This window comes from Drosophila sulfurigaster, chromosome X (genome assembly GCF_023558435.1).
Source record: "Drosophila sulfurigaster albostrigata strain 15112-1811.04 chromosome X, ASM2355843v2, whole genome shotgun sequence".
Lineage (NCBI taxonomy): Eukaryota > Metazoa > Arthropoda > Insecta > Diptera > Drosophilidae > Drosophila > Drosophila sulfurigaster.
In genome coordinates this window covers 28233471-28250010 of record NC_084885.1, presented here as the reverse complement: position 1 = coordinate 28250010, position 16540 = coordinate 28233471, and the positions used below count along the sequence as shown (strand labels likewise).

The 16540-nt window shown below is 34.1% G+C and overlaps 1 protein-coding gene across 1 annotated transcript in view; it reads right to left on the bottom strand.

The window, feature by feature from the left end:
• LOC133847216 (nuclear pore complex protein Nup153) overlaps positions 1–16540 on the bottom strand; it is a 184394-nt gene that overhangs the window by 154570 nt on the left and 13284 nt on the right. The window lies entirely within an intron of this gene.

Here is a 16540-nt window from a genome sequence, read left to right as displayed (position 1 = left end):
ATTGTATTGGCGCCTATCGATAGTCGACGGGCACGATTCTCAGCTGTCACAAGCAAGTCACGATTAATCGTTAAACTGATGTAAAGAAAAAACAAAGGCAATAATAATCTGCTTAGCAATGTCTTAAGTAATTGCATTCTTCTGTTAAGTAAAATCAAGCAAAACTACGCGCATAAAACAACAACAACAACAATAGCAACAGGATGTGGCTTTCAGTTTTGGGGTCCAGCATCCATTTAGCGACCCAGCAAGTTTTGTAATGCAGCCATCTCACTTCCACTTCCACTTACACACTCACGACACCACACCACACCACACTCATGCTTTATTCCCTTTCCCTTTTTGTCCTTTGAGTAAGTTGTAGTCGCTGTTGTTCGTGTTGTTGTTATTGTTGTTGTTGTTGTTGTTGGTGGTGGTAGTGGCGTATAAAACTCAATTCTGTGGACTTTGCCCCACTGGAGAGCTGGCCTCAACTCTCATTTTTTATGTATTATGCTTTATTTGTATTTGATGTTGTTGTAGTTGTGATTGTTGTTGTTGTTTTAAATCCATTAGGATATGACAACCCCTGCTTAAATTCAATTAAATTGTTTTCTCTTTGGGTTTACATTTCTTGGCAACTTTATAATTGTTTCATGTGTTTAAACCACCAAACTACGAGCGGCAAACGTGTACGATCCTGAGACCGGATGAGTAGAGTCCTTCTTCTTCTCCTCCCTCTTCTTCTGAGATGAGGTCGCCAAGGCGCAAAGCTAAAAACCAAGCAGCATAAGAAATAACTGGCCAAGCACCAAACCAAACCAAACCAAACCAAAGCAAAGCAAAACGAAAAACTGAATGGAAACGTCACAGCAAACAACAGAGCGTCTCTGAGTTGGGAAGCAGTTGGAGTAAGGAATGAAAGCAAGAATAAGTTTTCAGTAGCCTCGAGAGATTTTTTTCCATTTGCTTTCGACCCCTTCTTCCTTCCCTTTCTTTCGCCATCACCCCAGCGTCATGCACCCCCCTTCCGCCTTCCACAATCGAGTTCCAAATCCAGAGCAAGAGCAAGAACAAGACCAAGAGCCATCAGCGGCAATCTCTTGGCTTGGCAGGAGGAGAACGCTGGCATTCGTTTCGTTTCGTTTCGGTTTGCTTCCCGTTTGTTCTCGGCGTTGTTTTGTAAAACAATCAACAAAATAAAAAGTGAAATAAATAATAAAAAAGCGAAACGACACGAACAACAACAACAACAACGGCAAATATAAAAGGCAAGATTGAAGGGGAGTCAGTGAAATAAAAAAATGTTCACAATTTTTGCGACGTCGAAATTTGTATGCGCTACAATTTGTCTGTTCGGCATATCAATTCGATCGATGAGTTGGCCTATTATTATTATTTTTTTTTTTTTTTTTTTTTTGATTTTTTAATAGTTAAGAAGTATTTGTATTTTCTTTATATATTTTTGTATTTTTTAGTAAATTTGGAAGTCTTTTTTATACAAAAATATATACATACTATTTTTTAATATATTCAAAGTATGTTTTTATCTTTTAACTAATGAGATTTAAAAAAAATATAGCTTTTTTATAATTAAATTATAATTTTTTGTATATGTATTATCTTAATATAATCGTTTCTATTTACACAGATTTTGTCAATGTTTTTCCCTTTTTCTAATAAAGTTTTAATATTTTTTTTTTATATTTTTTAATAATTAAAAAGTATGTTTATTTTTTTTTTCAAGTAATCATACTTAAGAAAAAATATTTCCTTTTTTATAATTGCATTATAATTTGTTTTCAAACATAATTTTTTGTGCATATTCCTTTTAATTTACACAGATTTTTTATAACACATTTGTTTTACAAATTAGCGTATTTCTTTTCATTTACAGATTTTTTGTTAATATTTCTTCACCCCCTAATAAAATGATAGTATTCTTTTTTTCTTACATTTGGTTCTTCAAATTTAGATTTGTACTCGTTTTTTTTATATATATATTTTTTTTTATATAATCTTTAAGCTATTCCTTTTTTATTTTATTCAAGATTAATGTAATACTTTTCTATTTATGTAAACTATTAAAATATTTTATTGTATTTGCAATACTTAGCTATATGCAATTAAAGAAAGTTCTCAAATCAGCATTATTTTATAATTACAACTACTGCCAATAATTATTTTCGATCAAAAGAGCATTAGAGCTTTATTACCACCAAAAATGATTTGGGCTTGAATGTTTATAATTCTTATTTCGCAATTATCAATCGGACAGCAGTCAAAGGTTCCTTGCAACTTAAATGCCGCATTGTAGAGTGCTTCTGTGCTTCAGCATTTGAAGACAGTTTCCGTTCGCTCTACATGCATATAAACCCAAAATAGACGACTCTTTCCATTGCCACTCATTCAACACTCCGCGACATATCTGCTGTCAGTCATGTGTGTGTGTGTGTGTGTGGATGTGTGGGTGTGTGGAAGGGGGAAAAGGGAGTGTATGATACATGTGAGAATTGGGTGGCGTAGGCTTGCCTGGCCATGGTCCTTGATATGGCGCTACCTTTGCTTCAGCTTCCGCCCCCAGCTGCACATATTTGAAACCATTTCATCTTTACCAAGAGTTCGTTTTACTTGTTATACCCTGTGCATATGAAATGCTCACAGCTTCGGTTATGAATGTTTACAAAAGGAATTACAATTGTTTCTTTTTTTATATGCACAACATTCCACTGGCGATTTCCGATCTGAAGCCGAAACGTTGATCAACAATAGTGTTGAACCCGTAAATACTTTTATTCATTTATGTTGAGCAAACTTCCAAGTAATTTCTTGACTGATGTGAAATTTTAAGCTTTTCTATCAATTATGTATTTTATAATATGAAAAATTTGAGAAATTTATTTATAATCTTATAATAAGCTATTATGTATATATGTATTATGAATTTTAATATTTTATAAATTTAAGGCGGTTATAATAATAATGAATGTATTATGTAATTTACCATTTTTCTAATTTAAGAAAGTTATTTATAACTTATATTTATATTTATTTTTTTAATTTTTAAGGCATGTCAAAATATTTATTCGATCACACAATGGAGCTTCAAACATTGATCATTATTTGATATTGATATTTATGCAAGGGTTTTGAAAATTTCAACATGATCTGCTGGAAACAACGATTCGATATTTGTAATTACATTTCCAACAATTGATATTTATGACATTTCAACCATGCAAATATCTGAAAACTATTTATTTTAAAATCACAATGGAACTTCAAAAATTCATCATTATTTGCGGATGTCCTACAAATGATATTTAGGTAAGAGTTCTGAAAATTTCAGCTGATTTGCTGAAAACAATGATCAATTGCAATATATAATATTTATTTGGAAAGGTAAATTTTTGCGGATTTGTTAGTAAATTTTCTATAAATGATATTTATGACATTTCAGCACGATCTGCTAAAAACAATGATCAATATTTACTTTAAATGATCAATATTTGCAAATTGGTTAGGACATATCATAGAATTGATATTTATGATTCAAATTACAAATTATATTTATCTAGAATTATCTATTTTTGCAAAATTGGTAATTCCTACATTTGATATTTATGATATTTCAGCATGATCAATGATCCATCCGAATTACAAATTATATTTATTTGGAATGATCTATGTATACTTGGGTATTTGTTAGTAAATTTCCTATAATTGATATTTGTGCAAAGGTTTAATAAATTTCAGCATGATCTGCTGAAAACAAAGATCAATATTACATATAATATATACTTTAAATGATCAATATTTACTAATCTCCTAGAATTTATATTTATGATCCATACTACAAATTATATTTATTTTAAATGATCTATACTTGGGTATTTGTTAGTACATTTCTTGCAAATAATTTTTATGAAATTTCTGATCATGATCAGTGATCAATATATACAAATATTATTTGTTTGGAATGATGAGTATGTGTTAGTGCATCAATACTTAAAGTTGTCTGCCTTTTTTTTTTTGGTTATTGTTGTTGGTGTTGTGGCGCGTCCCTTGGCCAACGTAGCTGCCACCCAAACACACTCACACTCCGTGAGTTCATGCTGTCGACCTCTCTCCGTCAGATCGCGAAATCACAGCATAACTCGCGCATTCCCCAACCCCTCTCTGACCCGAATAACCTCCCAGACTCCAGACTCGAGACGCGTCTCCCACCCAGAGCAATTTGTGAGTGCGCGCAGGTAAAAAGTGGAGAAGGGACACGGAGAAGGGACACGGAGAAGGCTAACCGGTAGCATTTTTACATGTGGTGACTGTGACGGAGATGGAGATGGAGATGGAGAGGGAGAGGAAGACAGAGAGAGAGAGAGAGACGGAGATGGCGACGTCGTCGACATCAGCCGGCGGCTGACGGACCAGAAAATAAGCATTCACCTTCTTCGTCGTTGATGTTTTTGGCGTGCGGTAAATGGCGAGGCCGAAATTGTGGACGTGGACCGGCAGGAATGGGCACAAGGAGGGTGTGTGTGTGGGAGTATATGTGTGTGTGTCTGTGTGTGTGTGAGAGTGTGTGGTGTAGTGTACTTTTGGTTACTTGAGTGGCGGCAGCGGCAAATGTTACAAATATTTGAAATATTTAAAATAGCACGCACACATATGCAAACACACACATGCATACGTACGTGTATGTGTGTGTGTGTGTGTGTGTGGGTGGACCTAAAAGTTTCTCACCGAGACCTTTTTGCATTATTAATGGCAAATTTCAATTAGCCTTTTGCAGTAAACGCAACAGACCAAGAATCCAAATTACAGCCAGCGAGGGCAAATCGAATACTTTACTTAGAAATTAAAATTTAAAAAAAATAAGTCAACTGTAATTGAATATTACCTTAAATATATATATAATATATATGTTAATACAAATCGAAAATGAAAAATAATACAAATCGAAAATGGAAATGATTTCTTCTAATCTTATACAACACATTTCATTTATAATTCTGCATCTGCAGAACTTCTTCTTACTTAATGCATCTCGTGTAGTTTCCTTTTTGATTCTTAATCATATTTAACATTTATCTTTTCCACACTAATATTAATAAATAATAATATTCAATTTTGTTTAATTGAATTGATTATTGAGTTCTTGACAACTTTGTTGACCAACTTTTTTTTTGAATATCATTCTAAATTCTAGAATTCTATTCAACTTATTCGTTAATAGTTTAATATTTATATGAATCATTTATCAACGAAGATATATCGTATTATCTGAACAACTATTTCTTACTTAAAGTATTTTTCAAATTATTAATCAGTCTCAAGAAGTTTCTGTAATATCATCATCATTATGCTTTACTTGTAACTGTTTCGAACTAATATTGAACTACTTTTTAATTGAATTGATTATCGTGTTCTTTTTAATTTAATTGCCCAAAATATCTATGAATATTATTTATAATTGGAGATATCTATTTAACTAATTCTGAAATGGAATATTATTTAAAAGTGAGTTAATAAAATTTCATATAATTTGTAATAATATGCAACATTATTGAATCTGTCAAATAATGCAGCTTATTCCGCAAAACTAAATGACAGTAAAGTCAATTTAAAACGAGTAAGAAAGCGACAGTAGAGTTGTCTCAACTATGAGATACCCGCTACTTCAATACTACTACAATATTCAGAGAACACATTAAACAAATATACCGAATACTAAAAAATATACTCGAACTCTACCATACGTAACAATTACGTGTTATAAGTAAATATATATAAATTTATATGAAAATTTATCGTTTTCAATAAAACTATATTTTAAAAATGTACTTAATTATATACCGAAAAAATACCGAACGTATATTTGGTATATCGATGTAGTACTAGATTTAAAAATATACCAAATGACGATACAGCAAATATACTGAAATATGCAGAAGACTATACTTGGTATATCTAGTATATCGATGTAGTTCTGCATTAAAAATATACCACAGAGTACAAAATATACCAGATTGTCAGTCAAATAAAATGGGAATTATTATAATTGTGAATTCTTTCAAAAATCATAAGCATAAATACATATATTTATTTAAATTTTTTTGTATTTTGTAATAATTTTAGAATATTTTTGAATTTTATTTATGAAATGAAAAGATACAGTCAGCAATAAAATCGCGCTTTTAGGGTTTACGAATTTTGAACTTTCAGGGCCTGTGGTTTCATTATATGATTTCGGATTTGCCCAATTTTTTTTTTAACAAGTTAATTGATGGTATGTTAATAAAAGTGCATACCAATTTTTATTTTAAATTTGTTTTTAATATTAAAAGAATGTTGCTTTTTGATTTCACCCTAGTTTTAACGACTTTTCACTATTGTGGCAAACTTAAGGAAAAAAATCGTAAAATTTATAATAATGAAAAAATTCAACAAAAACTATTTTTTTCAAATTGAACACCTTACTAACTATAAAAAAATTTTAAATCTAGGCAATTTAACAATAGACATATATTTTTAATTTATCTTAATACTTAATATTTCCGCCTTTGGCCGTAACTACAGATGTTTTGGTTGTATTGAAAATGCATTTACTTTTACTTACAAAACTTAACAAAAAATGCGTAATGAATTATTAATTTAATATATATTTTTTTATCAGATTATAATCATTAACATTAAAAAGATATATCTTAATATAAAACTAATGTAATATATCTCTTTATACATTGCATATAAAAATAAAAGAATTTCAACAATAATTGAACTTTTTATGCGACCCTCGTGCAATGGCAATTTTGTGTGTGTTTCGTTTTTCATACAAGTCAAAAGCTGAAAGTCAATTCCAGCTCGTTCCTGCCACAACACAGCCTGGGCCCCCCGCCCTGCCACGCCCCCTTGCCACCGCCCATTGTTGCAGCAGCCACGCGAGCAGCAGTTACACTCAGCCTGTGCACCTGTGGACATATTTTAAAGCTCACTTTACTCTGTGTGTGCATGTGTATGTGTGTGTGTGTGTGTGTGTGTGTGTGTGTGTGTGTGTGTGAAGCAATCCAAGCTCTCCTCGCCGCAGCTGGCCTAGTCTTGGTGCCACGCCCATGAGACGCGTGGGCAGCACTTGAAGGCGCAGCAAACATTTTTTGCATGCCATGTATAATAATGTATGCCTGTCTGTGTGCCAGCGTGTGTGTGTGTGTGCTAAAGGTAAGCACTTCCGTTTCCGTTTTCATGCTGTTTCAGCTCCAACCACACACACACACACACACACACACACACACACACACACACACACACACACACACGCTGCGCTGTCCTTTGGCCAGTTAAAGTTGAGCACAAAATATACATAAATGAAATAAAATGCCCAAAAATCAACGCAAAGTTCACAGAGTTGTTATGAGCCGACTGCCACGCCCCCTTCCTCCTCAACCTCAACGACAGAAAAAAAAAGAAACTAAATTATTTAAAGATAATTTGAATGGGCGCCAGTCATTGTTGTTGTTGTTGTTGTTGTTCTTGGTATTTACATAAATGAAATGTCAAAACAAAATGCAAACTAACGAAATGCACAAAAATGAAAGCAAACGGAAAAGAGATAGAAGATTGCAGAGTGAGAGAGATGAAAATATGCTGAGCTTGTTTGCGGTTTGAGATTCTTTCTTCTTATTTAATTCGACTGATCCAATCCTTTGTTTGTTGCTGCAAAAACCCGCCAGGAGTCCGTGTCCTGTGTCCTTTGCTGCCCACAAAACTCGACCGGCGACATCCTCAACCTCAACCTCAACACGCTTGTCATCATCATCATCATCCTCAACATAGCTATCATCATCATCATCATCATCGTCTTGGTCGTCTTCGTCGTCATCTTCTTCGTTGTCTGCGACTCCTGCGGCAAATTAAAATTAGTTGTTTACTTTGCGCAACATAAACAAATAAGCAAAACGATGATGACAAGGACGACAAGGACACACAAGCTTCCTTCTTCTTCGAGCTCCTCCTCTTCTTCTTCTTCTTCTTCTGCCACACAAACCAACAGGCAACAACCAAACACTACAGAGCTAAGGATGAGCTGCAGCGAGTGTCTATCGAAGCATTACAAGAAATTCAGTTTTTAGTTTGCTAAAATGCAAATTGAATTGACCAACGATTCGCCCCAAGCATCTGAAGACATTCACTTGCTCATTCATTCACCCATTCACCCACTCACTCACTCATTCATTCGATTCATTCAGGCTGCAAATGAGTATACTCAATAGCACTTTTCAATATCAACTGCTCAAGCAACATTTCACTGCTCTCTAATTATTGTTTGCCCACGTTTATCATCATTTTAAACGTTTCCAGCCAATTTTCAACTTAAATTTTCCTAAAATAAATATTCAAATGAAATGCTAGATATTTTATGAATGCTTCTTTTGAAAATTTGTTAATTTTTTATACCCGCTACCCATAGGGTAGAAGGGTATTATAACTTTGTGCCGGCAGGAAATGTATGTAGCAGGTAGAAGGAGGCATCTCCGAACCTATAAATTATACGCATTCTTGATCAGCGTCAACAGCCGAGACGATCTAGCCATGTCCGTCTGTCCGTCTGTCCGTCTGTGTGTCTGTCTGTCTGTCCGTCTGTCCGTATGAACACCTAGATCTCAGAGACTATAAGAGATAGAGCAATAATTTTTTTTCGACAGCATTTGTTATGTTTGCACGCAGATCAAGTTTGTTTCAAATTTTTGCCACGCCCACTTCCGCCCCTGCAAATCAAAAAATTCTAATAACAAGCGTAATTGTAAAGCTAGAATTGCGAATTTTGGTATATACAATAATTACTATAGTAGTTATGATTCCTGAAAATTTGGTTGCGATCAGATAAAAATTGTTAAAAAAAATTCTTTTGTATGGGCAAAAACGCCTACTTACTAGGGGTCTTAGTTGCTTTGGCTGACAATCTGGTACATTGTGCCGTCTAAGGTATATTTTGAATGCGATACAATATCGATATACCACATATATCATTTGGTATATTTTTAGTATTTTTGCACTTTCGTATATTTTGAGAATAATACCGCAAAATATATTGCTTTTATTCAAAAAGGGTAGCGGCTATCTCACAGTCGAGCACACTCGACTGTAGCTTTCTTAATTGTTCTTTGATGGATTAATGTCTTAAGAATATTTATATATTTTTATCAAAGCAGAAAACGATTTTTGAATTGAAGTGATTAAAAGAAATAATAATAATGACATAAAATCAATAGAATTCTTAAGATTTCTAAATACAATCGTCTCTAGATATATATTTTACATTATCTGTCCTTTAAATGTTCTCTTTCTTATGCGTTTCGAATCGAAATTGATGAAATTTCATTTGAATTTTCAATTTATATTTTATTAAATTTTACCATGCTAACTAAAACACTTTTTCTATAAGGTTTTAATATATAAAACGTTTTATATGATTTTTGATAGATTTTATTTATTGTATTACAAATAGTCACATGGAACTCAATATATATATTGAAAACTTAGGTTCGTTTTTTATAGATCTTGAAAGTCGTAAAAACTTGTCAAGTCATTCTTACAACAAAGCATTTTTATTATCTAGCATTTTTATTATCTCAAATCCCTTGATCACATATAATTTTTCGTTTTACATGCAAAAACGAATGCATACGTAAAAAAAACCTAAACAAAAAAGATAGTCCTTTATATGTGCATATTAAGTGTGACCAGATTATTCGATCATTTGGCAATTTTAAGACATTTTGTTAACGCAAATTAATTAAATAATTGCCGTTAATTGCTTGCTAAGGTGTGACCAGATAATGCAGTGTATTTGGTGGCAATTTTAAGACATTTTCTAAGCGCAGGTTAATTAAATATTTACGATTAATTGTTTGCTTAAGTGTGACCAGATAGTGCAGTGTATTTGGTGGCAATTTTAATACATTTTGTAAATGTAGAAACATCACGCTTATGAATATATTATATACATCAAACAGTCTGACGGTTTGATTAATTGACTGCATGATGATTTCATTTTTCTGCTCGTTTATGCTCACTCACACGCACACACACACACATATATGCGAATACATTTAAAGATAGAGCTACAAAAGCACAATTTACAATGCAAAGCAGTTGCAAATTTCTGCATCGAAGTGAACACAACACAACACAACACATTCATTATACACACATCACATTGCGGGGCCAAACTCAAATCTGTATCGAGAATGCAATTTTTAAATCAATTTCAATTGCATGCAGACAAAAAAAAAAAACTCCAACAAAACAAAAAGAAAACAACAAACTATAGTATAATAAAAAAAGCATAGACTTTGCTGGAGGATATGTCAAATGTGAAATTCAAAACTCAGTTGCAATTTAATATGCCGAAAATTTAAAACATATACAGACAAATAATCAAATTGCATTAAACTGCAAATTAAACTGAATATTTTGTAAAAATATAATAAATCAAATAGAGTTAATCAATGCAGAAAACCAAAATAATACAAATAAAAGGAAGAATTTATTTCGGTGTCGAGTTTTGCACATACATATTTATTTTTCTACCAACTAAATATGAAATGCAATTTATTCAATTATTAAGTTATTTAAATTGTAAATATTATTTGAGGTATTAGCTGTACGAATATATTATGGATTGCAGATCATTTGTTGTAATTTTGGGTGAACAATCGAAACGTTTATTTCTTGGACAAAGAAAGCTGTTTCATTCTAGAAGACGAATAAGGTAAATAAACATCAACTTAAAATAAAAATTACATCTTTAATTAGTGCTCATTTGTTGGTTTCTTTAATTCTCCATGTGTATGCGTAATTTAAATATTATGCGACGCTGAAAAGTATGCAACGTGGAATCGTTTTCGTTAATGGAGGGAATTTCAGTTAATTTCTTAAAACATCAAAGTAAAAGCTATTTAACATTAAAATATCAATATTAATGTGAGTAAATTATATAGAATGATAACTGAATAAGAGAAATTTATAGGCAATTTGCAGTACCACACTGCGTATGAGTAATTAAAATACTACGCGACGCCGAAAAGTATGCAACGAATGCAGAAAAATAAATAAATTGTGTATGTCTTGCATGAAATGCAAAAAGCAGAGTCGTTGCTTATTAAAATAACAAATGTATAATACGATTATTGAAGGTGCTGAGAGTGTCAAGAGAAAGAGAGAGAGGGAGAGGAAAGTGGGAGGTGAAAAGAGAACAAAACGCACGCATTTTCAGCAATTCCACTTGGCTTAGCTAATGAGCCGCCTCCTGCGTATACTTGACCAACTTTTTGGGCACACACATCCTAATACCCACATGTGGGTGTGTGTGTGTGTGTGTGTGTGAGTGTGCGTGTGTGTGTGTGTGGGTGTAAAATGGCGCCGCATCGCCACGGGATTAACTGGCACTGGCTGCTTGAGGGATAATAAGTGCATTGGAGCATCAAATCAATAAAACGCGCACATTGCACATGGTGGACAGCACACACACACACACACACACACACACACACAGACACACACACATTTACTGTACTGTGTGCATTCGAGGGGAGGGGGAAGGGGTGGTGGCAAGAATTCGCTGCATCAGTGGCTGCAATTGCGAAACATTGTTAATTTATGCAAATTTAGCCACCGCTGCCGCTGACGTCAACGTTGCCACCGTTGCCACTCCCCCTCGTCCCCCTTGTCACCCTTGCCCCCCCATGCAGTCCGCTTTGTGCAACGCCAATGAGGCAAGAGGCACGCTGGGCGCTCTGAGCTCTCTGGCAAAGCCACAGCAGCCGCCACAGCCGCGGCCGCAACGCCAACAACATTAACGCAGAGTTGCAGCACAGCGCAACCGACACGACTTGCATAATTTTTGGGGTCGGAGAAGAGTTCGGGGAGTGGAGGACGGTCTCGGGTTTTTGTTGCACCATCACCACTGCAGTGAAGGGCAGGGAAGGGCAGCGAAGGGAGAGGGAGAGCATCAAAAGCGGATGCTGCCTGGCAACGCAATGGCAATGCGCCTTTCACTTGATTTGCATGCAACGGACGACAGTTCCTGTCCTTGCAACATTCCCCATTCCCATTCCCCGTTCCCATTCCCATTCCCCATTCCCCATTCCCCGATCCCTTTCCCATTCCCATTCCCTTTCCCACCTACTATCTCGGTTCTTTTTTCGGTTGGGTGGTGTCCCACAGCGTTCTTGTTACAATTTTTGAGCTGTCAACGTTGCATTTGGCCAGGGAAATGGCCAAGAGAGAGAGAGAGAGAGAGAGAGAGAGAGAGGACTACACACACACACACACACAACGAGCCTGGGGTGGCCAACGAATTAGCACGTCGACTGTTTGCCTTTGGCCTGTCAAACGGGCCATTTGACGACGGCATAGAATGTGCCCATTTGCTGAGAAGAATGCAGCACAAGGCATTTTCCATGCAGCACTAGAAGACAAAGTGCTTCAATTACATGATAAACGCAGAGGGTGTTAATAAAGTTTGCCACTGTTGCAGCAAATGCTAATGATAATTACCAGCGAAGCTGTCTTCTAGATATAATATAAATACTTCTTATTTTTTCTTCTCTCTTATTTCGTTTAACATACAGCTTAGATAAAAGAAAGGGAATGTACGTATTGCTTTTAATCTAGTCATAGTAACTGCAAAATTCATGAAAGCAAAAAAACCAGTAAGCTACAGTCGAGTGAGCTCAAAACAGTTCGGTATTACTTTTAATATATACCAAATAAATATACCGAACAGATACTAAGAACATACCAAAGGCTATAATTGGTAGATTGGTATAGTACTACATTCAAAATATACCATTGAGTGCAAAATATACCACACAGTACAAATATATCAGACTTACAACTCAACTCATACTAAAAATATACTAAAAGTTATACATATTTGGTATATTGTTATAGTACTGCATCCAACATATGTATACCATACAGTGCAAAATATACCAGACTTACAGCCAACGCAACTAATACTAAAAATATACCAAAGATTATAGTTGGTGTGTTGATGCAGTACTACACTCAATATATACCATAAAGTGCAAAATATACCATACAGTAGAAATATACCAGACTTACAGCCAACGCAACTAATACTAAAAATATACCAACTTGTATTTTTGGTATATCAAAATATATATACCAGATATCATATACCAAATATACCAGATTTACAGCCAACGCAACTAATACTAAAAATATACCAAATTTTATTTTTGGTATATCAAAATATATATACCAGATATCATATACCAAATATACCAGATTTACAGCCAACGCAACTAATACTACATAGAAAGATACCAAAGATTATAGTTGGTATGTTGATGCAGTACTACACTTAAAATATACCATAAAGTGCAAAATATACTAGAAGCCAAAGCAACCACAGTAAATAGACATTTTTGGCCATTTAAAACTATTTCGTAAATATGATAAATAAAATTATGCAAAAATAATAGTTACTTATTTATTTTTGCCCGCATATAACTTTTTGTTTAGTTAAGAATAAAACTTGTAGGAACAATGCTCAGAAAGGAAACTTCAGTAATTGCCGCTCTTTCTTTGGATCAAAATCAAAGCGCAGCTTTTATCAATACTAACAATGTCTGCAATAATAATTGCAATAACAATTCTAATGCTAATGCTGTTTTACAGCGATCGCGATAACGACAATGATAATGATAAGAATAATAATGCCAATGATAATGATAATGACACGTGTTCGTTTGTTTTGTTAAAGTGCCAGCTCAGCTTGTGGCAAGTGTGGCATGTGTGGCATGTGTAGCATGTGTAGCATGCTGCATGCTGTTGCATGCGTTGCATTCAATCAGTTAACGAAGCCAGTCACAAAATGTGTGCCTCATTTGTGCGTAATGCTGCACGTTTTGTCGTCGTATTCGCCGCGGCGATAAGCCAACAAATTGGCGCCAATTATAAAATATACGTATGCCTCGGTTGCCTATGGGAGAGAACGTCAGGAGAGTGGACACACAGAGAACAGAGGACAGGGAAGATGCATATATGGATGCGCCCATATGATAATACAAATATATGGCTAACTGTATTTATTGTATTGTCTAGACATGAAAAACCGCAGTGCCTGCATTGCATTTGCGCCTGTTCGCTTTTTTTGTATTTTATATTATGGTTTAACCGCATTAAATGAAGCAACTGAATAATAATAACAATAAAAATAATAAAAATAAAAAAATTGGGGGAAAAAAAGAATTCGAGGACGCTTAATTGTTCAATTTGATGCAATTGCTGGGCTTCAAAGGGCATATGCAATGGCATAAATGGATGAGCTACCACGCAATTTTCTGTTGTTTGATTCACTCCACTCCCCCCCATTTACACCCACCCATTCAGTAGTCAGTCGATAGCCACCTCAGTTCTCTGTTACCTTTTTGCGTATTTCAAAGTTCCATTTTCCAGTCGCTGTCGCCGTCGTCTGGGAATTGGGCAGATGTTGTGCAAATTGCGGTCATTTAAGTAGCTTAATAAGCTGAAGTCGCCCAAAGGTCTTTGGACCTATGCTGTCAGACATACATATGTATGTATGTACATAAAATATCTCTCACACAATCTGACAACGTTATACGGTGCAAATTCATATGAATGAATTATTTTGAAAGGGAATCGAATCATTTAATTGTTATCAGCTCTGCGTACAATTCGGTAGAAAGCAATTTAATACGCATAAAGCGAGTTCAATTTTTGCCAAATTTACAAATTAATGTTTTTCAAAAGTTACGTTAGAAACGCAAATGCTGTAAAATAAAGGTAAATTCGGAAATTATTCAAACAAAATTTTAAAATCAAACTATTCTTTGATTCTATTAAATAAAATTTGTTTTGTTCATATGAAGATTGCTTAAAATCTCTATCATAAACACTTTTAAATAATAGTAAAGAGACTTTAAATGAGAGGAATATTATGTGGTAAAGCTATAGTCGAGTGTACTCGGCTATGAGATACCCGTCACCCGTATTCAATTAAAGGGAAAGTATTTTTTCAGTATATTAATAGGTTTTGGAATATTTCAGTATTTTTGGGTTATATTAACTCGGTACATTTTTAGAGTAATGCAGTGGGGTATTATTTTTAAAATATGCCAAATTAATATACCCCAAATACACTGAAATATACCAAAGACTCTAAATATATTTTTTCGAATAATGAGGCGCGCTTAAAATTTACCAAATTAATATATAAGAAAAACGCTGAAATATACCAACGACTATTAACATTCTGAAAGTATAAAATACCGAAGAAATTATTTCTTAAATAACTTCTTCAATTTTAGGAATCATAACACTACAATATAAAGTTACGTTTGTATCTCTATTCGGATCTTATATGGCTTAAAATCCATTTTGTTGGCTAGACTTTGTATTTAAATTTAGAAATAATGTACACGATATAAGGTTTCACATTAAAGATTGACTTTTGAGAAAATGTTTAGCTAGTCTCCACTGTACTACACAAATTTGTGTTATACAATCCGACTGACAGCAGCTTACGTTTTGGGGATTGTTCTTGTCCAGAACTGGCGCGTTACTTATCTCGTTTATTATCTACGCGATAAGCATTAGTCGGACAGCATCTGGCTGTAATCTTCAATCTATTTGAATCTCTTATCACTGGCAAATTCATGATCATGATCATGATCATTACGATACTAACATGTGGAAAAAACATATACGTAAGTGAGGTCTGTTTGGACGGACATTGGATAGAAAGACGTTGGGTTTGCCTGCGTCATAAAATGAGGGGTTAGCAGACTCTCGGACAAACAAAAAAGAGTATAAAGAATATGCTCTTTATTGCGTTTGCATATGAAACACATACATATGTATAAGTAGCTACTGTATCTGTGAGTTGCATATGATAAACTTGAGAGATAAGTCCATGCCAATTGGCCTTAGTCATGATCTTTGCAGGGATCCACTCTGAACCACATTTCCGGTTTGTACAACTTTTAGGAGAATTGTTTTCTTTGCTCAGCTATCCATTTAGAACTTGTGTAAATAACGTAAAATTTGTCACAGGAAATGCGCAGATCTTAAGTGTATATTTTTTTTCTCCAATTTTTCATTTTGTTTTTATCATAATTTCAACTTTTGAGATTACGGTAATTAAACAAATGTGTGAAATATCATGATTAGGATCAAGTTAATGACGATCGGAAGCACCAAACAAGATTAGCATAGTTTTCACTTTATTATTATTATGATTTTAATTGCATTTTAATGCGCATACAAGGCCTGATTCATATCACATATGTATGTATATTAAGCTACACCTGCCACAGTAATAAAAGAATAATATGTTATTGTGTGGAATTTCTCGCAGATTGTAAACTATCCTAACCTTGCCACAGTTTATTTAAGACACCTAGGCTAAGCCCATTTAATTTATATAGTTTTGCACAAAAGTTTCTTACAGCTTGATAACGAAATACCTAGAAAGTACCGGCATTCTCGTATTATTTACCCAAGAACATTT